At 39.7% G+C, this 21,900-nt stretch overlaps 2 long non-coding RNA genes across 2 annotated transcripts in view; one reads left to right on the plus strand and one right to left on the minus strand.

The window, feature by feature from the left end:
* Positions 1-1,205: 1,205 nt before the first annotated feature.
* Positions 1,206-9,476, minus strand: LOC138173435 (uncharacterized). The gene is made up of 2 exons (XR_011171392.1): positions 9,243-9,476; positions 1,206-3,482 (listed from the first exon to the last, which is right to left on the minus strand). It is a non-coding gene; the product is annotated as an uncharacterized lncRNA (long non-coding RNA).
* Positions 9,477-19,573: 10,097 nt separating this feature from the next.
* Positions 19,574-21,900, plus strand: part of LOC138173437 (uncharacterized) — a 48,401-nt gene continuing 46,074 nt past the window's right edge. The window contains exon 1 of the long non-coding RNA XR_011171396.1: positions 19,574-19,739. This is a non-coding gene — a long non-coding RNA (uncharacterized lncRNA). The remainder of the gene's footprint in view (positions 19,740-21,900) is intronic.

The raw sequence follows: 21,900 nt of genomic DNA on the forward strand, positions 1-21,900 counted from the left end.
AAACTGAGACCCAGAAAAGACAAGTGACCCAAACCAAGTTGGAATTATTTAAAACATACGTTGGTGGTAAAGTGGAAAGAGTACTGGACTGAGAGTCAGGAAGAACTGAGTTTAAATCTTACCTAAGATACTTACTAGTTACTAGGTATTTGTGACCTTGGGCAAGTCACTTAACCTCTGTTTACCTCAGTTTCCTCCTCTGTAAAAGAGGTTTACCACCTACCTTGCAGGGTTGTTGTGAGGATCAAATGGGATAATATTTGCAAAGGCTTTGAAAGCCTTAAAGCTCTATATCAATGGTCACTATTTTTATGATTGTTCTTTATTTAAGGAGAGCAACGGTGAATCCTTTTGAAAAGTTGAGCATCCTTTTGCAATGTGAACAGTCATTTGGGAGGCAATGTGATACAGTGGGAAAAGAACTGAATTTGGAGTTGGAGGATCTGTGTTCGGATCCCGGCTCTGCTTCTTATTACCTGCACGACCTTGGGTAAGTAACTTGGTCTCAGTTTCCTTATCTTTAAAATCAGGGAATTGCACTAGTTTATGTCTATAGTCCCTTCTAGTGCTAAGATCCTATGGTTTTCTAATTCATCTCTTTGGGATCTTTATATATTGGATTTGCTCAAAGCAGGTAATGTATCTATATGTAATTGTATTGTATATGTATTTTTCAAAATAAAAAATTGAACTTATTGATTTAAAAAATTGCTTATATTTCATATTTATTTCTAAATATACAACAAGCCATCCCCTTTAAAAAAAAAAGAATAAAAAAGTGTGTGTGTAGAAAATAAGTCAGCAAAACTAAATGCAGCAACTGAGTCTGACATTCAATTCTGTGTTCCTACCCATTGACTCCATTTGCTATAAAGAAGGAATAGAAGTGTTTTATTTTCTTTGGGATAGTATGCTTGAATACTCCAAGAATCTGGGATTTCATTACTGGACAGTTTCTCTACCAATGCAGATCATCCCCCTTGGTGCTCTGGTAGCCACTAAATCATTTTGGCTATTATAAATAGCCAAATTAGCTATAAAGGACATATGAAGCTACAAAGGACATATCTGCATCCAGAGAAAGAACTGATAAATAGAAGTATGTATAGTATGGTTTTATACACACACACAAACACACATATGTATGTATTTGAATCTAATGGTAGCTATCTCTAGGATGGGGGAAGGAAGAAGAAAAGGAAAAAAAGAGTTACATGATAACTTTATTATATATTATAAGGAATAGCAAGTTACACATAACAGATTTGCAGTTTCATGTGCAATCATTCTACTATGTTATGGAAATGCTTGTTTTATTTCTTAAGTTCAGAATAAAATAAATAAAATTTAAAAAAAAGTTTCTGCAGCTGAAATACATTATATCACTCTGAAGCCAAGCTTTTTTGGTGATGAAACTGTCTGGACTTAACTGTATAGATTTAACCATGTTGCCTCCCTACTCAAGAAACTCCACTGGCTACTTCTTATCTCTTAGATAAAATAAAAACTAGTTTGTTTGGCATTTAAAGCCATTCACAGCCTGCCCCGCTCTCCCCTCCCCCCCATCTTTCCAGTCTTCTTGTACTTCACTCCCCTTTATGCATTCTATAGTCCAGCCTGTTTGTCTGGCTGTTCCTCACATGTGACACTTCTCAGTCCCTTTGAATGGACTGTCCCCTATAACTGAAATATTCTCCTCTGTTCCCTAGAATCTCAGTTTTCCTTCAGCCCTCACCTCCAATGCCACCTGTCAAGAGGCCTTTCCATATCCTGCCCTGTCCCCTTTTTGCCAGATGCTCACCACGCTAAGTTCACCGTCCTTCTAATCTGAGTATTGTCTATACACTGATTTATGTAATAGCTAGCATAATAATAGTGAACATTTATGTAATGCTTTAAGGTTTGTCACTGAAATCACTGCTGCTGTCTTGATTTTCATTGCTGTCATCAGAATTGTCTCTATTCCTAACACCACTGCTGCCAGTCTGGTAGGTGGAGGTCAGGAGAAATAAGGGCATCTTCCAAGTCTTCACCATGTCCTGGGATCCACTGGGGTGGCAAAGGAAGCAGAATGAATTCTCCATCAGCACTCTCTTCACTTCCACTGTTCTCTGGGTCACTTGGAACTGAAATGGTGGCACATCTGACCAACATGGAGCCTGAGGTTGAGGCTTTCTTAGATTCCTTCTCTTTCTGAAATTCTCCCTCCTTCTCTCCCACTTCCACAACCTTTTCATTTCTTTCTTCAGGTTGTCTTTTGGTGTTCTCAAACATCTCAGCTTGCTTGAGAATGTGGAGGTGAACACTGTAACCTGCCTTTTCCTAGAAGTCTTTGATGTCCTTCCTAGAGCCTTCTCAGCCAGGAACAGCTCCAGTTGGAATCTCTGCCCTGAGCAGGAGACCCTGCTTTAAGATTTGAAAAGCACTTTGCAAATATTCTCTCATTTTATCCTCTCAACAGCCCTGGGACACAGGTTCTGTTATTCTCATCTTACCGATGAGGAAAATGAGTCAGATAGAGGGGAAGGGACTTGTCCAGGGTTACCCAGCTAGTAAATGTCTGGAGTGGGATTTGAACTCATTTTCCTGACTCCAGATCCAGTCCGCTATCCATTGTACCACCTACCTGCCTTTTTTTTTTTAGGAATGTTTCTCCTGATTAGAATATAAGCTCCTTGAAGATAAAGACTGTTTTTTTTTTTTTTTGCTTTTTTTCTTGTACTAAAAGCACTTATATGGTGCATGGTACATAGTGAGTAGCACTTAATAAAATGCTTACTAATTGATTGATTGGGCCAGTTCTCACATGAACAATCAATGTACATATAATCACTAGGCCCATATTCTAAGTCCTTCCAGTTTGATATAGGACTTTTCAGAGCTTCTGTAGTGCTGGTATAGTCTTCAAGAACTCAGGGTCAGCTCTGTACTAAAAGATTACTTTAGATGAAAACTTCAGTGGAATATTTTAAGTAGTCAAATATTGCTTGATTTCTATTAATCTGTACTACTCTATTAATCATACTACATATATTTAAGCTAACCAATATTTGAATATGTCATTCCTTCAATAAACATTTATTAAATACCTGCTCTGTCCTAGGCACTAGGAATTCAAAGAAAGGTAAAAGGCAGTCCCTGCTCTCAAGGAGCTCACAAGGGGAGAGAGCATGCAGAATGTTCAATAAATTATATACAGGATAAATTCGAAATAATCAGCAGAGGGAAGGCACTGGCATTAGGAGGATCTGTGAAGGCCCCCTACAGAAGGTAGGATTTTAGCTAGGACTTGGAGAAAGCCAGAGGAGCAGCATCTGGCAGATTAGATTGTAGGAGTTCAGTAAATGATGATTAGATGATTAGAAACCTGACTTCAGTGAGTGAGTGGGAATTTTACTTCTGCTGTCAGTGTAGGATGATCCAGTAGGTTTACCCTTTATTTGTGGTCTTTGGATCAGGTTCATTCTGCTCACCTTTGTACCCTGGAAAAGAAGGTCATGGATAAACGTCACACCATATGAGTAGGTATGCAGGGTAAACTGTCCTGTCTAGTGTTCTTGCTGAAGAGATCATGGATCCATCACATAGCAAAGTATACTTTAGATCTCTGAAAGGCTGCTACCAGTAAAATATCAGGTCCTTGGGAGCAGGGAATCTTTTTTTCTTTGTACCTCTGGCATGTAGCACAATGCTTTGCATATTATAGACACTCAACGAACGTTTTTTGAATTAAATTGAGTTTCTAGATGAAGGAAACTAGTCCCAAAAGGTTTAGGTGATTCTCTCTTTACTAAACAACTCATTGCTTAATCTGTGTCATGGGCATTCACTCATTCAATAAGCATTTATTAAATGCTCACTGTATCCTAGACACTGGATTAGATGCTGGGACAATAGAAACAGAAACAAAACAGTCCTTGCTCTCAAGGGGCTTCTGTTCTATTGGGAAGGAGGATCGATAGCAGATCCAATGATCAAATGAATCTGTCATCTCAAAAATGTGGATATTCCCCCCACTGGTGCAGACTTCAACCCCACCTGTACCTGTGCATTTTGGAGGAATATCTCTCTTTTCTCCTCTCATAAGATGTTAGAATCAAAATGACTCATCTTCGTGAGTTCAAATCTGGTCTCAGGCACTTACTAGCTGGGTGACCCTGGGCAAGTCACTCAACCCTATTTGCCTCAGTTTCCCCATCTATCTAGAGAAGGAAATGTCAAACTACTCCAGCATCTTTGCCAAGAAAACCCCAAATGTGGTCATGAAGAATCAGACATGACTGAAACGACTTAACAAGAACAAAAACTCTCCAAGTTCTCCCATAAAATTGGCCTCAGGGAATCCATCTAATGTGTATGTTGGGGACTTTTTAGAATTTCTGTTAAAAGTTGAGAGCAGAGCATATACACAGATAAACCAAACCAAAATAAATACAAAGTAAATAGAAATATGGACTGGACCTCTGATTTCATTGAATCAGGAATTCCTTGGGTGACAGAAATCTCTATGCTGAAGACTTATAATTGTAGGGAGTTGCCTAGAGAATTGACAGTTGTGACTTGCTCTAGCTAAAATAGCCACTATGTGCCAGAGGCAGATCTGCCTCTCTATTGTGCCATACTGCTTCTTGTACAAAGGAAATACACATTGGGTACTCACAGTTCGAAAAGTAAAATTGTTTTTACATGTAATTGGGGAAAAACAAGATATTAAATTACTTTTAAAAAAACAAGGAGCTACAGAATAATCTCAGGGGAGGGCATAGCCACTTGAGTGATATGCTAAGGCCAACTGTAGGAGACAGCATCTAAACTGAGTTTTGAAGAGATCAAGTGATTCTAGGAGGCAGAGGTGTGGATTTGAACTTTTTACCTTTAGCCTGTTGTAATGCTCTAAAAGTGGAAATACATAATTTCTAAAAATGGGTCCCAGATTCTGGAGAAGAGTGCAGAAAACCCTATCTTTTCTCTTTCCTTGCTTGATAATAAAAGTCCCTTAATCCATTATCCAGGTGTTTTATCTGTATGTTTATATGTGTGCATCTTTTTTGAAAAAAGTTATTGAAAAAGTAATACGGGGCACTACCAAGCAGCATGTAGAGTACTGATTTTATTGTATTTTTAAAGAGGAAGTTCACAAGCTGCTTACATTATAAATACTGCTCAATATAGTTTTTCATGCTGTCTTCCTTCCTGCCAAAGTGCATTGTGCATTGTAGCTGGAAACATTGGACAGTCAAGGAGGAGTGCTGAGAATGCAGAACAATTGCTCTTCTTTCAGGGGTGAGCCCTGAAACCGTTCCCCCTTTCCCTGACCTGCCTCTGCAGCTTAGTGGCTTTGGCTGATGTAACCTCTGTCCTGGCCAGTGATCTATGGTGGTGCATAGGTTAGTTCCAAATAAGGAGCTATGACAAATTAATGGAAAAGAGAACCCCTGACCAGGAATCCCCATAGACCCGACTTCCCCTGCTAAATGATGAACTAAATACCTCTGTATGGGTTTCATTATTTTGTGACCAAAGATGTTGGGGCACGGTTCCACAGCTTGTTTCATTTTTTTTTCTTTTCTTTTTTCCTCCCTGTTTTATTTTGAGTGTTTCCTTCATAAGTTTCTATAGTATGCACAACTGTGAATGCTTAGGGCTAGGAAGGGGTGATTATGAGAGGGTACCATCATCCAGGAAGGTCTTGGAGAACTAAGGGAGAAAGCATTCCTTATGACCTGTCAGGATCATCTCTTAACAACTACCCAGGCATCTTGTTTTTATTTAGTCTTCCTAACTAATACCGTGAGGGATGATGTAGCCTGGGCCTTTTTCTGCTCTCCATCTATTTGTTGAAGTATGATCACTTCCCCCATCCCGACTGAAATTCCATCCCTTCAGGCCAATAATGAAGAGTAATGGGCCTTCTACCTTCTGTTCTGGGTTTTTAGTGCTACCATGGTATTTATTTGTTTATTCCAGCTCCATGAGTTGCTATATTCAGAAAATCAGAATCAGAAAAGCTCAGGGCTGTGTGAAGGGCCTGGCCACAACAGGGACTAAGAAGGAAAATCTGGGGGAGGGGTGGTGATAGTGATAACAGCAGAAGTTACCCAAGGCCAGGGTTTTGTTTTTTTTTTTTTTAATATGTGTGCAAGGATCATGCTAAAATCTCAGTTGCTCCATTTAAATGTTATTTTAAAAGATTATTTAGAGCTTCTGGGGGTGGGAAAGAAATATGGAAAAATGTCAGGGATGGAGGAGGAGACCTGAGAAGAAGACAGCCATGTGCTGGTAAATGTTTAGCAATCTGCCCTCCTCTCAAAAAAAAAAAAAAGGGAAGCTAGACACACTTTTAAGTTAAATCTGCATTCTTGACATTTTCTTCATCACTTCTTATGTATAGAAATCAAGAAAACAATAAATCAATCTCTAATGTGTAGTGTTTGATGATTTTTTGAAGTGTAAATGCTCACACTGAAAATTTTTTAATGGCAAGAGGTCACACCCCTGGCAGAAGAAATTAAGAAGGAAAACAGCAGTTATATCCAAGATTCCGGAATGTGGTAAGGTGAATTATCACATATTTTTTTGAACTTTTAAAAAAAAATTTTGCTGTGGATATTCCAAGTCAATTTAAAAAATTATATATCATCATAGGGTAGCAGCCTGGTATAGTGGAAAGATGCCTAGATCTGAATTTGGAGGATCAGGATTGGAATCTTGGCTCTGTCACTTTCTACTTGTGTGACATCTAGTCTCTTAGACCCAAGCCTCAAACTTAGGGGCTTGGATGGAAAACTGCTAATGGCTATATTTCAAAAAGCATAGCTGCGCCGATAGATAAACATTAAAAATGAACACGGTTTCCAATTGCATATTGTGATGGTTGGAGGGAGGGAGAGCTACTGAATCCTTTCCTGTTTCTTCATCCCTCCTCCTCACCTGTAAGGAAGGGAATGAGAAATGAAATAACACGCCTAAGGGAAAGGGGCAACGGGGTTCTCCCTGGAGTCCTCCAAGGAAAATACGACAAACAAAAGGGTCTCCATCCAGATTCTAGGAGTTTTACCAGCTATAGTTGTTGCTGGTCTCTGATCAGATCTCTACTCCAGTTAGCTCTCCCTGGCCCACCAGATTGTGACTCCTCCTGCTTTTCTAAACTGCCTTCATGAATTCCCTGCCATACCATGAGTTCAGTCCCACATGCCCCCAGCCCTGTTAGAGCTGCCTCCTTGGAAGAAGAATGGGAGACCAGTATGGCTCAGACTTTTTTCTCTTCTGCCTCTTTGTGTGGCTTTTATGTGTCTTGGCCGTGTGGCTTCTCACCAAAATTTCCCCAAGTTCAAAATTCCTGGAATTTTGGGGAACTCTGGGTAACAGGTTCATTCCTACCTAACCAACTCTCCAGGGCGTACCCATATGGGTATACAGGTTATACTTCTATATATGTTGTCCCTGATAGAATATAAACTTCTTAATGCCAGAAACTTTCACTTTTGTCTTTGAATCCCCAGTGCCTAGCATAGTATGTGGTATATAGTAGGTGCTTAGTAAATGTTTGCTAATTTATTTTGTAAGTATATTTCTACTTGTGCTTATAAATTCAGTTGAACTATAGTTAACCTTGTAAGACAAAAAAATTTTAAGATAGAATTGTTTTGTGGGGGTGGCTAGGTGGTGCAGTGAGTAGAGCACCAGCCCTGGAGTCAGGAGGACCTGAGTTCAAATCCGGCCTCAGACGCTTAGCACAAAAACTAGCCATGTGACCTTGGGCAAGTCAACCCCAATTGCCCTCCAAAAAGCAAAAAAAAAAAGAATTGATTTGTGGTTGTTTAGAGAGTGTATAGAGGTGTGATGGGATTAGGAACAGGCCTACCAAGTATAATGTAGTGTGTTTGAAGTATCTATTTGCTAATTCTAGTTCCAGCTAACCCTTTTAAATAGAGGCAGGTTCTAGAAGGAGGCTGATTTTTGTCAACAGCTAGGTGTAAAAAGGGATATATAGCAGGATGGGCCCTGGTTATTTCCAAGCTAAAGGACTGTGGAGAAATAGGGTTAATTCTTGGTTTACTCTCTGGGGTTCAGTCATTCTGAGTGTAGTTGAGAGTACAGTTTGATCTGGAATCTCCTGTGGCCAGGCCATTCTGTACTTATTCAGGCCTGATTCTTTCTTCTTCCCCTCCTCCATACACAAAAAGAGTTCTTCTGGAACCTGATATATCTCAGACATGTTAGCATGATAGGAGGAATGTTGGATTTGGAGGCAGAGGACCTACCTCTAAATCTCAGCTTTGTGGCTTTCTAGATTATGCGACTGGGAAAAAAATCACTTAACCTTTTGGGTCTCTTTTTTTGAGGAGGTTAGACTAGGTGACCCCTGTGGTTTCTACCACTTCTAAAAATCTATGCTACTATGCCAGGACCCTGGGGTACTCCACTAGAGACCTTCCCAGTTGACATAAAGTTATTAATGGACATTCTCTTGGTCAGAGGTCAACAAATTGTGAGTCCATTAAATTACTATCATCAAACTCCTATCTTTTATCTTGTCTATCAGAATAGGAAGAGAGAATTTTCTCAAATGCTTTGTTAAAATATGAGTAACCTATATTTGGAACATTCCCTTCATCTACTAATCTAATAGGCCCCCCCCTTTTTTTTTTTTTAGGAAATGAGTTTAGTTTGGCCTGATCTACTCTTGATGAAGCTGGCTTTTTGTGACCATTAATTCCTTCTCTAGCATTCGCTCACCCTTCCCTTGCTAATATGTTCTAAAATGTTTCCAGGAATCAAAAGTCAAACTCACTGACCTATAGTTTACAGACTCCACTCTCTTACCTTTTTAGAAAATTGGAACATTTGCTCTATTTTATGGCACCTTTCCCATTCAACATGATCTTTCAAAACTTACACTGGCAGCAGCTCAGCAATCACTTTTACCTGTTCTTTCAGTATTCTGAGGGATACTGGCCTGGCAACTTGAATTTATCAAGGACTGCTAAGTTTTCTCTTACTAACTCGCTATGTATCTTGGGTTTCAATTCCTATTTAACCATTTTGTTTCTGCCCTTCCCAGGTCAAAGGTCATTCTTCTTGGCAGGGAAAACGGAATCAAAATGAGTCAAGCAGTTCAACAGTAAAGGAAAAAAAGCCAGTCAAGTTAACCTCCTTTGAGAGTAAAAATCTTTCCTCTTCCCCCTTCCTCCCTCCCTCCTGGGACCTGTATAGTCCATATAATTCACAATGCTACTTACTGGTAAGTTCTGAGTTGTGTGTTCATATTTCAGCTCTGTCTTACACTGCCCCTTGGTTCTGGCTCTTGCTCAATCCCAGAATTCTTCCCCTTAGTCCACAGACTTGGCATTATTCAGGAACTCTATCTTTTCTCTCTTAAAGATGTAGCCCATTATATCTCTGCTTATTCAAGAATTGTCTTCTTTTTTGCTATTGTCTCTGGAACTATATGGTTTCTCCTGTCCTGAGGCCATGTGATTGTTTGGTGGGGCTTCACTGATAGGTTCTGCAGCCTTCCTCTTTTTTGAGTCTCTCAGCTTTGGTTGTCTTTACGCGAATTTTTTTTTTTTAATGCAATCGAGGTTAAGTAACTTGCTCAAGGTTACACGGCCAGTTATGTTTTGTGTGGGTGCCGAGTATCTGAGGCCAGAACTGATCCCAGGTCTCCCGACACCAAGGCCGATGCTTTTACTCACTGCGCCACCTGGCCGCCCCTATGTGAATCTTTTAAAGACCAAATCCAAGGGTATAGCTCACTGGGTTTGAACTGACAAGGAATACATTAATCACCTTTAATGTGATTTCAATAGGTACCTAGAAGCCAAAGTCAGAGAGAAGTCATATCCAAATGGAGGAGACATCTTTAACGCCAAAATAAAGCCCTCAGTGAATGGCTGTGAGAACCCAGGGCAATCCATGCCTAGAAACTTACCTCTGTATTCTTTAGCAAAGGTATTGTGGTTGGTATCTTCAGAATGTCATTCTTTAGAGATTCCCATCCCTCCAGGAATATTTTTTCCAATGGAATTTGAGGTCATGAGATCCTACCTATTTATCCCTTTATCTGAAATCTATTCTCCTAGTATCTAGGCTACATGTCAATGTCAGACTATGCCTGACTTTTCTTCTCTATCATGAATTCTAATAAAGAATAGTTACTCCCCCCCCCCAAGGTGCCCATCATTTAAAAAATTAATTTTAAAAATTCAACAAAAATTGATTTCATTTTTCCCCACATTCCTCCTTCCTCAGTTGAAGGAAAAACAAAAGTGAACCTCATGTAACAAATACATGTAGTCAAGTAAAATTAATTTCTTCATTCTCTCATTCTGCATATTAGGCCCATTACCTATCATCAGGTAGGTAGCATGCTTCCTCATTTGTCCTCCAGACTCACAACTGGTCATTGATTTGATCAGAGTTCTTAAGTCATTCCAAGTTGTTTATTTTTACAGTGGTGTTGTTATAGTAGAAATTACACTCCTGGCTCTGCTCCCTTCACTCTATGTCACTTCTTCCAAGTCTTCCCAGGTTTCTCTAAAACCATCTCTTTCGTCATTTCTTATGGTGCAGTAATATTTTGTTACATTCACAAAACATAATTTGTTCAGCTGTGTCCCTTTACTTCCAATTCTTTGTCATCACAAAAAGAGCTGCTCTAAATATTTTTGTGCATATGGATCCTTTTCCTCTTTATTTGATTTTTTAAGGGCATAGATTCAGCAGTGGTATTGCTGGGTTCTAACCCTTTGGGGTACACCAAGTTTGGTGAGTTTTTGAGGGTGTCCTTCATTTTTGTTGCAGCAGCTGGTCCTGGTTGGTGAAGATCAAGTCTAGAATGGCTTCCTCTGTTGTTTATGAATTATTCAATCAAGTCCAACTCTTTGTGACCCCGTGGATCATACTGTCCATGTGATTTTCTTGGCAAAGATACTGGAGTGGTTTGTCATTTCCTTCTCCAAAGGATTAAGGCAAACAGAGGTTAAGTGACTTGCTCAGGGTCACACAGCTAGTAAGTATCTAAAGCTGAATTTAGATTCAGGCCTGACTCTATTTTTTGAAAAATGAAGTTATCATTAAAGCAAGCCAAGAAATGATTAATTGCTCTGCTTTTCACCAAGTAAGAGAACTCCAGCTGACGTCCAAATATTTAAAGTTCCTTATCTCTACTGTTTCGTATCACTGTACCAGAATTTTCCAAACTCCTCATCTATTTCTTCTTTTGTTCAGGTGGTTGATATTATGTTCTGATGATACTATCAATCCCCTTTCAGTCTCTCTTGATTTTCCCCCAAATACTTCTCTGTGATGCTTTCCTCCTGTGGTTTCTGGGTTTCCTGCCATTATTACATCTTACATATTGTTATTAAGACAAGATTATTATATCTTCCTACAGAACTGCTCCATTCTCCCTTCTTTTCTTTAACTATCCTATTGCTTTAGAATTAAGGCATCTGCCTTCATATTTGTACGTTCATGGATTCAGTCCCACCAGATTTCAGTGATCTTCATGGAGCTAAATTTGCCTCTGCCTAAAAAACTCTAGCATACTTAGCTCCTTATCTGTATTTTGAACATTCATGTTATTCTTGCTGAATCCTTTCAGTCGTTGTCTGACTCTTAGTGGCCCAATCTGGGGGTTTCTTGGCAAAGATTAGAGCAGTTTGCCATTTCCTTCTCCAGCTCATTTTACAAATGAGGAAATGAGGCAAACAGGGTGAAGTGACTTGCCCAGGGTGCGCAGCTAGCTAGTAAGTGACTAAGGCCAGATTTAATCTTGGGTCCTTCTGACTCCAGGGCCTGTGCTCTATCCATTGGACCACCTAGCTCCCCTAAGGATATCGGGTTTTATTGCTTACTCTCTTCGATTTTTGTCCCATGAATTGGTAACAAATTGGGAGCAGTGGCTTAGCCTGGAATCAGGAAATCCCGAGTTCAAATCTGACCTCAGACTCTCACTATATGACCCTGGGCAAGTCACTTCTTCCTATTTGCTTCAGTTTCCTCATCAGTGACAGGGGGATAATAACGGCACCTGCCTCCCAGTGTTGTGAGGATCAAATGAGATGTTTGTAAAGCTCTTAGCACAGTGCCTGGCATATAGTAAGTGTTACATAGATATTAACTATTATTTTTATTATTACGTTATAATTACTCTCTGTGATCTCCACTAAATCTATGACCCTACGCATTGAGTTGAAAGGCTGCCAAAAACTCACTACATTTTCCTCACACAATTTCCAGTGCTTTCTGGTTAGCCTGCTTGAATTTTCTAAGTGGGCTGCATCGTTTTTGGATGTCATGGAATGGGTAGAACATAAAAATAACCCTTTCCTCATATATCATCTGTTATCTGCTGGCAGTGACATAACAACTAGGTAAAGATGTGTTTTGATTTGGATGCATTGACAGTCTACTAGGGGTGGGGAACCTTTATGCCTCAGTGCCTGTATATCTTATTTCCCAATTACAGGTAAGATGGTATTAATAATAGTATTATTATACTTTTATATATATATAATTAATATATATTATTATATAATATAAATATATACACACACACATATATATATATATACACATATATATTTGAATATTTGATTTTAAAACTTTCAATTCCAGATTCATTCCCTTCCTTCCTTGTCACCCACCTTTACTGGGAAGATACAAAGTGCAGTAAAGGTAGTACATGTGTGGCTAATGCAAAACAATAACATAATAGATATATTGTCTATATTTCCCTCCCTCCTATCCCATCTCCCACTTGTTCTATTCTCTACTTTGATCCCATCTATTTTCAAAAGTGAGTGCTTCCAACTTCCCTCCCCCCCAGCCTACCCTCCCTTCCCTCATTCTCCCTCTCATCCCCTTCCCCCCTATTCTCCTGGAGGGTGAGATACCCTATTTAGTGTGTATTTCACTCCCTCCTCAAGCCAAATTCAATGGGAATAAGGTTGACCCATTCCCTTTTGCGTTCCTATTCTTCCCCTCCATTGTAACCATTTTCACTTGCCTTTTCTGTATGAGATAGTTTACCCCAATCTGTCTCTCCCCATCTCCTCTCATTATATTCCTCTCACCTCTTAATTTCACCTTTTAAGTATCATTCCTTCCTGTTAAATTGGTCTCGTGCCCTCTATCTATGTATACCTGTAAACATATATACACACATTCATATGCCCATATACCCTTATATATAGACAAATATATATATATATATATGTATATACATATATATATTTCTAATCCCTTCAACTACTGAGAAAAGTTTCATAAGTTACAATTATTGTTTTTCCATGTTAATAGTTCAACTTTGATAAGTTCCTTATGATTCCTTTTCCCTGTTTACCTTCTCATGCTTCTCTTGCTTCTTGTATCTGAATGTCAATTTTTCTGTTCAACTCTGTTTTTTTCAGCAAGAATGCTTGAAAATCCTCTATTCCACTGAATTACCATATTTTCCCCTGAAACATGATACTCAGTTTTGCTGGATAGGTGACTCTTGGTTTTAATCCCAATTCCTTTTTCCTCTGGAATATCATATTCCAAGCCCTTCTATCTCTCAGTGTAGAAGCTGCCAGATCCTGAGTTATCCTGATTGTGTTTCCACAATATTCAAATTGTTTCTTTCTGGCTGCTTATAATATTCTCTCCTTAATCTGGGAATTCCAGAACCTGGCTATAATATTCCTAGGAGTTTTCTTTTTGGGATCTTTTTCAGGAGGTGATTGGTGGATTCTTTCAACCTCTATTTTGCCCTCTGGTACTAAAATCAGGGCAGTTTTCTTTGAGAACTTCCTGGAGGATGATTTCTAGGTTCTTACTTTGGTCATGGCTTTCAGGCAGTCCAATAATTTTTAAATTATCTCTCCTGGATCTATTTCCCAGGTCAGTGGTTTTTCCCATGGGATATTTCACATTGCCTTCTATTCTTTCATTTGTTTGGATCTGTTTAACAGCATCTTGATTTCTCATAAAGTCATTAGCTTCCATTTGCTCCAATCTAATTCTGAAGCAATGATTCTCCTCATTGAGTTTTTGAGATTCTTTTTCCATCTGGCAAATTTGGCTTTTTAAGGCGCTCTTCTCCTCATTGCCTTTTTGGGCCTCCTTTGCCATTTGAGTCAGTCTTTTTTAAGGTATTATTTTCCTCAGTCAGGCTGTTGACTCTCATTTCATAATTTTCTTGCATTGTTCTCATTTCTCTTCCCAATTTTTCCTCCACTTCTCTTATTTGGTTTTCAAAATCTTTCTTAAGGTCCTCTATGGCTTGTAAACAGCTTGTATTTTCCTTTGAAGCTTTTGGTGCAGGAGTTCTGACTTCACTGTTTTCCTCCTGTTCCATGCTTTGCTCCTTTTTGTCCCCAAAATAGGAGTGTATTGTTGGAATCTTCTCTCCGCTTTGTTTCCTTTGCCTGCTCATTTTGCCACTCAATTACTTGACTTTTGGGCTTTTTGCCACAGTAGGACTCTGCCACCAGACAGGGGAGCTTTTGTCCCAAACGCTGGGGTTTTCTCAGCTGCCAGAGGTATTAGATGGGTGCCCTCTCTGAGGTCTCCACACCCTCTGGCAAGCTGGACATATACCCCAGAACCTTCACCCTAGACTGCAATCCAGATCCAAGCAGGTTAAAGCAAGAGCGATTACCCCTCAGACTGGTACTTGGTCTCCCTACACTCTGCAGGCCAAGAGCTGAAGCTGGCTGGCTGTGCAGGAGTCTCAGCGGCTTTTCGCCCTGGGGGTAAAAGCCACACACTCCCACTTACTGGTCCCAAAGTCCAGACTGCACTGACCTCTCACTTTGTGCTTTGTGTCTATGTGTTGATAAATCTGGAAATGGCCACAGCTGCTGCTGATCTGAAGTCCCTCTGGCCAGTGGCTGGTCAGGCCCGCCCTGGGGCTAAAGCCTCAGTGTGGGGCTGGGCTAGGCTCCCAGAGAGCTGTGCTGGATTCCTGCTGGCCTGCCAGGCTGTCCTCAGCGGGAGGTTAGCTTCTCTGTGTCATTTTGTGGGTTCTGCAGCTCCAAAGTTTGTTTAGAGTCCCCTTTTTACATGGATTGGGGAGGGTGGAAGCCGGAGCTGCGGGAAGGATATGCTTCTACTCCGCCATCTTGGCTCTGCTCCCCGGGTCAGATAATTATTGTGAGTTGTGAGGAGATATGGTGTAGCATAAATGATGCTAGGCTTACAGTCAGGGGGCCTGGGTTTGAACCCTGGCTGTGTAGCATTTACTAGCTTTATGACCATGGGCAAGTCAGTTACCTTCTAGACCAGGGGTGGGGAATCTGCAGCCTCCAGACCACATGTGGCCCTCTAGGTCCTCAAGTGTGGCTCTTTGAGTGAATCCAAACTTCACAGAGCAAATCACCTTAATAAAAGGATTTATTCTGAAAAACTTAGTCTCAATCAAAAGGCCATACCTGAGAACTTAGAAGGCCACATGTGGCCTCAAGGCTGCAGGCTCCCCACCCCTGTTCTAGGTCTTAAGTTTTCTTATCTGTAAAATGAACTAGATGACCAGTATGGTTCCTTCCAGCTCTGATAGTCTGGGATTCAGTTTTTAATAGGTTTTATTGATACCCCTTATTTTTACATTATAGTAATATCAAATTTCTCCCACCCTTCCAGAATAAACTCTTCCTTAAATTAAATAAAAACGTATGATAGAGCAGTCACATCTGATAGTGTATACAACATTCTGTCCCAGAAGCCCCATGGCTATTTGCCATGACAAGGGAGGTATATTTCCTCATCTGTTTTCCAGGACACTCATTAGCTCAATTATTCTGAGTTTGACATCCATTTAGTGATCTGTTTCTTTTTGTTGCTGTAGTCATTATCTATATGTTATTTATACTCTTGGTTCTGCTATTTTCTCTGCATCAATCTGTATTCCTCTGAATTTATTATCACAAAAATATTTTATTACATTTACATACATAGTTGTTTTTATTTTTTGCTATTCCCCAACTAATGGGCATCCACACATTTTGTTCCCAGGTCTTTGCAAGAACAAAATAATTCTGTGCATTGGAACCTTTGCTTCTGCCTTCAAATTCTAAATTGACATTAAGAACAATTGGGCCATTCCACAGCTCCACCAACAGTGTATCAGTGTGCCTTTCTTCCCATAGCCCCTCCCACAATATTGACTATTCTTGTCTGTTGTCATCTTTGCTCAGCATGGCATACCCTCATCAAAGAAGGCACTGAGCTCTAAGAGCAAAGAAGAATTGAAGTAAATAAAGATAAAAGCAAGATGTGGACATTTAGAGAATCCACATAGTAATGTCATTTTGGTTGTCTTTGATAAAGAAGGGGAAAACCAAGAAACCTACCAAACATCTTTGTCAACTTGCATGTTGTAAGATAATTAAATTATTGTAATTTGTATTTTTCTTACTATTAGTAGTTTGGACCATGTTTTCATGTGTTTGCAATTCTTTGGAAAATTGTTTCTTCATATCCTTTGACTTCTCTTACTTGCTAGTTGTATGGCTTTAGGTAAGTTGCTTCACCTCTGTAGGAATCAGCTTCTTTATTTGCAAAATGGGGGACTGGACCAGATGGCTTCAAAGGTCTCATCTAGCAACAAAGACCCCTCTTGGTCAATAGGATGCTATCAACCACAGTATCCCTCTCCACAGCACTGACAGGAATGCTTTGAGGACTGTCTCTTCTAGTGGCTGAGACTCCTAAATGCCTAAACCAAGCCTTTCTTGGTCTCTAATTGATTCTGAGCAGCCATCCCACACACACTCACTATTTTTGGAAGTTAGGTGGACTGCTTCCAATAAATTCCCTCTTCCTTATCCCTTGTTCTTCTCTCTGACCCTTTTTGAATAGTAGCATCTTCTCACTGTATTCTCAATGTGGTTATTCCCCATCAATCAATCAATCAATCAATCAATAATCATTTTATTAAGTGCTTTCTACATATCAGGCATTGCTAAATGGTAAGGATACAGGGAAGAAACAAAAATAGCCCCTTCCCTGGAGGATCTTTCTTTCTAATGGTAGAGACAACATGCACATAAATAGGTGGATAGCACTTTCTCAGGGCTACCTCTCCACCCAAATAATAAGAGCTAATAATAGCTAACATTAATATGGTCCTTACTATGTTCCAGGCACTATGCTAACAGCTTTACAATTATCTCATTTGATCCTCATAACAACCCTGGAAATAAGTATTATTATTATTATCCTCATGTTACAGATGAGGAAACTGAGGCAAACAGATGAAGTGACTTGCCCAGGGTCACACAGCTAGTAAGTCTTTGAAGCCAGATTTGAACTCAGGTCTTCCTGACTTCAGGCCCAGAGCTCTATCTACTGAGTCACTTGCTTTTCCTTAAGGCACCCAAAGATATGAGTCTCCTTGGACATGTGTTCTCTGCACATGTACTATCTCTGCTGAGTGGGTGGTTCAGCTGGGCTCCCTGGGTTTGTTTCTCTCTGCACCTTGTCTTCCAGAGCTAGTGCTCTCTTAAATTCATAAACTCTCTTCTCTTTTGTTGGAGGTCTTGCTCCTTGAATCTACTTCCTGCCCTGTAATGCTTCTCTTCTCTGTGTCAATGTCTTTATAAAGAGACTGTGTTGTCTCTTTGCTCTCTGCTGGACATTTCTCAGTATTCTCTCAAACCCTCTCAAATGGGCTGACTTTCTAAGAAGTGAGTTAGTAGCTGCAGAACGTCACGGCCACTGGAGTGAGGACAAATCCATTCCCTTTTAGGGGCTGGTTTCTTCCTAAACTGCTGGTTCCAGCTTAGATGGATTGCAGGGTTGATAAACTAGCATTTTAAGAACAATGAAGGGTGTGGCTTATTTTTAATTTACTAATGGCAATTACCCTTTCCAGTTCAATTAAGGAACTTTCCCCCACTTTATAAAAGGAATTCAGGGTCTATAGAAAATCTTTAAATTTAGCTTTACATCTGGTTATTTGCCTCTTGCTTTTTGTGATTACATCTTTGACTTTGAGGGGGCCAACCGATCCCTTCTCATTCTTCCCCCTCCCCATCTGAACAGTTGCTGTTTCTAGCAAATCAACTAGGGTGTTTTTCTGCATATTTGTTCATAGTCCCAATTATGTATAGTTCTCTAGTGACTTGGACAGGCTCAAGTATTGGCCTCTTAAGTGTTTTCCCCACTATAAAAGAATCTTGTCAGAGTTCTTATGGCATATGGTTCTTAAATGATTTGAACATTAACAGGGGTTCAGGCCTACCATAGCTGGTAACCTGGGAATTGTAGTTACCAGTAAATACATGGTTATATATAATAAAGTCACATACCATAACCACATATAGGTCACATGCTGAAACATTGCCTATTATATACTAGGATATATATGCCAGAAGTTTATTTCAGGAGTATAATATAAAGCATCATTTTCACACATTTCTATAAACAGTGGTCATGTTAAGGAAACATGCTTCTATAGCAAAATGCACTATGTGGGAAAACACCAACACCCATCAGTGAATCTTGTTTGGCTCGTCTCCCATTTCCCTGAATTATTATAATTATGTCTATTCACTAGCCAGATAATTCTGGCAATCTTGCCAGACCCTTCCTGGCCTAGAGTTCCAGTCCAAAACTTACGGATGGCTGTCAGACTCCTGTGCATAACTTCAGTTTCCTGGGAGCCTCAGGTGAGACTGGGGTTGACCATGTTGATCTGCAAACCAGACAGTGAGCTTGTGGATGGCAGACGCTGGCTACCATGGTATCCTGTAACTACTCTTTATCCTCCAGGAACTTCTGTGACTGGGGTGTTAGATTGTACAAAGAGTTGCTTCTGGGTTCAGTCTTTCCCTATTATCGGTACAGAGGTTCATCTGTGGTTGGATTAGATTGAGTGGAGTTCCCTGATTTTTTGGTAGGTACCATTGTCCAGTTCTGCCTTCCTCATAATCATCTGATGAGCTATTATCAAGCTTTGACAGCCCCTCTACTCAAAGTCCACTTAGTTCACCATCAATAATCACACTATCTCTTCAGAAAGTCTTACTAATTCTCAATAGGTAGTATGTGGTTTTATGCACTGTCTTCGACCATTTTCTGAAGGCTATTAAAAAAATTATTCTGAACTTTAAAAACACCAGACAAAACAAGTATTTCCATATACAAAGTAAGAGTATAATAAATTCAGCTTTCAAAGCTGTCTTCTTTATCTGTTATTTCTGTTCTCTTCTGTGCATTAAAAATGTCTCACTCTTTCTTTTCTTTTTCTATTTTTGATAACTCGATTACTAGTCAGTATTACTACTGTCTTCTTCTGAAACTTCAGCCCCCCAAAAATTAAGAAAAAGGAAAGAAAAACAAAACCTGTTTAACAAATGTACATTTGCACAAATGTAATGAATTCACACATTGGCAAAGCCCAGGGCTATTTTGTGAGCAAGCAGATTGCTGGGTCTTTCAGATATAGAGTGGACTTCCATCTCTATTGTCTATCTGGTACATTCCTGACTGGTGGGAGTGACAACTGTTTTATGTAGGCTGGACTCCTTTCCCTTCCAGGGGGCCAAGAATCTTTCCTGGGGATTGGCTGGCCTGAGGGAACTAGACCTTAAATGGTTGATTTGGCCTCCTTACCCCTGAGGCATCAAGGCCTGATCTGTGGCAATTGGTGCTCTGGAAGTTTTGTCTGAATTCCCAATGCCCAGAAGGCAGGAGCATGCTAGAATCAGCTCACTCTGGCTCTAAGAGTCAACTGTTAAATTTCCAGGGTGAGTATTTACATCTCCAAAGCTTGATTTATTGTTTTGTTGATTGTCTAAATTTTAAAAAGTGAGGGAGAAAATGTTAGTGATGCAGACTAACTTTAAAGTTTGTCATGAGTATACATATTTCCTACCCTTACAAAAAGGGTAGGCCTTCCAAAGCCTGTTAAACATCTTCTGGGGTAGAGAGGGTTAGAGGTTGGCCTGCTTGCACGATTTCTTCCAGACTTGAGTGTGGATTTGGAAGTGGAGGGGAGTAGTGTTTTATTTAAATTTAGCTAAGAATTGTTCTTTAAAAATAGTATCAAAAATAAAATTGTTTTTGATTTCATTTTATAATCCAAGAGTGTTTCATTGCATTCCCATCCCAATTCTGAACCACTGAATTGTCCTGAGTTAGACCTTGCCCAAGGTACCTGAAGACTATGGTTTCAAGCAGAACTATTGTCTGGATGATGATCTTGGCAACAAAAAAAAGGATTATATTCTCAGTCAGATTTTCCCTGAGCTGAAACTATGGCCAGAAGATGTCTCCTTCAGATTTTCTCTTAACCCATACACATACTTGCTATGAGTCTCTTCATCTTCCCCATTTTCTTCAACCCTAAAGCACAAATCAAAAGCCTGATGTGGTCAAATGGATCCATCCAAGGACAGGGATGTCCTGAGCTGGCATGAGCTCACAATTCCCTCTCCAACTTGCTGTGGAAGGATTAGGTCTTTGGGTGCTTCCCAGAAACTCAAGGTGCCTTCAATGTTTTGAAGAGCTGATTTGTTCCTTATCTGATTTTGGACTACTTGAACCCTCAGTGACTGGGAGATGAGCACTCTAACATAACAATAGGTTTAGTAGCAAGGAACTGATACAGCTAGGACCCCTCTTTGAGTTTAAACAATATTAAAATGTTTTATTGACTTTTAAAAAAAAACACCGCTATCATTTCCAAATATCCCACCCCCAAAAGAATCCTCCCTATTGCCTACAAATACACACAAATCTCCCTTGTCTTTAAAAAACCTACACTTGGTTCTGGCCTCAGATACTTAACACCCACATAAAAAACTGGCCATGTAGCCTTGGGCAAGTTACTTAACCCCAATTGCTTTAAAAATAAATAAATAAAATATATTTTAAAAAAACCCTACACTTGTCTCTACCATCCCTTCAAGCCATCCTAGATCTCTCCTACCTGTCTTCTCTTGTCCTATGTTATCCTATATGTCTTCACTTTCACAGCAAAAGTCTTAGGAAAAAAGCTCTCTACATATTCTCTACTTCCTCGATTCCTAGTTATTTCTTAAGCCCTTGCAATACAGCTTGTGATTTCACCAATCAACTGAAACTTCTTTCTCCAAGGTCACCAATGATTTCTTAATCACTAAATCCATTGACCTTTTGAAAGCCCTCATTCTCCTTGACCTCTCTCCAGTATGCAGTTTTTAAAAAAACTCCTCCTGCCATATATTCTCTCTTCATTGAGGTTTCATGACAGTTCTCTCTTGGTTCTCTTTTACTCCTTCTCAGTTCATGAATCATCATCCATGTCCTCCTTCCTACATACAGGTATTCCCCAGGACTCTGTACTGAGATCCCTTTTCTTCTTCATACTTCATTAGTTATTTATTAGTTCACATGGAATTATTATTTTTAAGTTGTTCAGTACTTTTCATTTATCTCTGACTCTTTGTGATCCCATTTGGTGTTTTCTTGGTGAAGATACTGGAGTGGTTTGCCATTTTCTTCTCCAGCTCATTTTACAGATGAGAAAACTGAGGCAAACAGGGTGAGGTGACTTGCCTAGGGTCACACAGCTAGTAAGTGTCTGAGGCCAGGTTTGAATTTGGGAAGATAAATCTTTCTGACTCCAAGTCCCAGAACTCTATCTACTATGCTACTGTAACGTTAATGGGATTTAAGAGCTTCCCAGCCCATTAACAGGCTTCAGGTGGAGCCCATTAAGAGAAGTTAGCTTAGGGGAGGCTTGCTTGTAGGAAGGCTTTCACACCTTTTGCTAATTTCTAATTAGGTACTGAGTCATGTGGGTTATGATTCCTTCTGGCTCTGAGAAGTCTATCTATCTATCTATCTATCTATCTATCTATCTATCTATCATCTATCTATCTATCATCTATCATCTATCATCTATCATCTATCATCTATCATCTA

The sequence above is a fragment of the Petaurus breviceps genome, unplaced genomic scaffold (assembly GCF_028583685.1).
Source record: "Petaurus breviceps papuanus isolate PSGF00001 unplaced genomic scaffold, PetGlider_PUasm1.0 582, whole genome shotgun sequence".
In the NCBI taxonomy this organism is placed as follows: Eukaryota; Metazoa; Chordata; class Mammalia; order Diprotodontia; family Petauridae; genus Petaurus; species Petaurus breviceps.